Genomic DNA, 1,317 nt, shown 5'->3' with positions numbered 1-1,317 from the left:
TCGCTGACACCTATCTTTTCGGTTGCCTCCGACTCTGTGATATGTCATTTTCCAAGAGCATAATATTCACTCCTATTCATTTTCTACTTACTTTCTCTCTTTTATTTTTTTCTTACTTTTCGCTTTTGTTTTTGCTTTTGGTTGTTTCTTTTTTGTTTTCGTTTTTTTTCTTTTTACTTTTTACTAGATACAGTCGTTTCGAGGGAGGAAATAAATAGGCCAGTTGTTTACAATATTAGATTACAAGTTTTAATGTCTAAATATAGATTTAAATGATCTCAAACTGAAATGCAACAGAGAAAGTGGTAGTCGTAATCGTAGTAACAGCATTAAAAGCAGTTGTGTATCTTCAGTATTTCTCTTCCACCAGAGACGGAGGTAAGGTTACATGCTTTATCATACATTGTACATCTGTTTTCTCTCTGGTAAGACCTAATATTTTAAAATCTTTCATTTCGATTTCTCCATATTATTTTCCTTCCTATTGTCTTGTTATCCTTATACTCCGTGTTTTATAAATGCAGAGCACCGAAAATCAGTGGAGTGGTGGAGATGTACTACTTCATTACATCGTTTTACGTTCTGACTTTAAATACCGACCAAATCCATTTTAGTTTTTTCCTTGCTGGATTTTATTCTTACTACTTCTCTTTTTAAACATCATTTAAGTACTGGGCTTCATTGAATTAACTATACAGTTCCCCAAAAACGTGTGTCCTTGTGCCGATGTTAAGAAACATTATCATCATCATCATCATCATCATCATCATTATCATTATTATTATTATTATTATTATTATTATTATTTAGGCAGTGAGCTAGCAGAATTGTTAGCTTAGCGGCATTTCGTCCATCCTTACGTTCTGAATTCAAATTCCGGTTGACTTTGCCTTTTATCCTTTTGGAGTCGAAATAAGTGCCAGTTAAGAACCGGGGTCGATGTAATCGACTAGCCCCTTACCCCCACAATTTCAGTCCCTGTGCCTATAGTAGACACGATTATCATTATTATTATTATTATTCAGTAGTTTTATTTTTATAACGTGCTTTCACTTCACTACCGAGCGCAGCTCTGTGCGCCTTGGGTATGTGCTGTGGTTTGCTGTGGTGCTCTTATGTTTAATGTATTGAAAGTGTTTTGCGTAGGATGTGTGCAGTACCCAGTAGTGCAATTTTCTGTATGTTATATATATTTGTAAGTCCTGCTATTTTTGTTATGTATTTGTCTGAATATTTTTTTATTATACCTAAGGCACCTACTATGATAGGAATTGTTTCTGTTTTTAGATTCCACATTCGAGTTATCTCTATTTCCAG

The 1,317-nt window shown here is 34.2% G+C and overlaps 1 protein-coding gene across 2 annotated transcripts in view; it reads left to right on the top strand.

Moving 5' to 3' along the window:
* The first annotated feature begins 248 nt into the window (after positions 1–248).
* Positions 249–1,317, top strand: part of LOC106873408 (retinol dehydrogenase 7) — a 35,709-nt gene continuing 34,640 nt past the window's right edge. The window contains exon 1 of one of the 2 annotated variants that reach the window (XM_014920761.2): positions 249–378. The gene's annotated coding sequence lies outside the window, so the exon portion shown is untranslated. Of the gene's footprint in view, positions 426–1,317 lie in introns of both variants that reach the window. The other variant, XM_014920763.2, reaches the window with a different exon arrangement.

The sequence above is a fragment of the Octopus bimaculoides genome, chromosome 8 (genome assembly GCF_001194135.2).
Source record: "Octopus bimaculoides isolate UCB-OBI-ISO-001 chromosome 8, ASM119413v2, whole genome shotgun sequence".
Classification (NCBI taxonomy): domain Eukaryota; kingdom Metazoa; phylum Mollusca; class Cephalopoda; order Octopoda; family Octopodidae; genus Octopus; species Octopus bimaculoides.
This window is presented reverse-complemented; position numbering and strand designations above follow the sequence as displayed.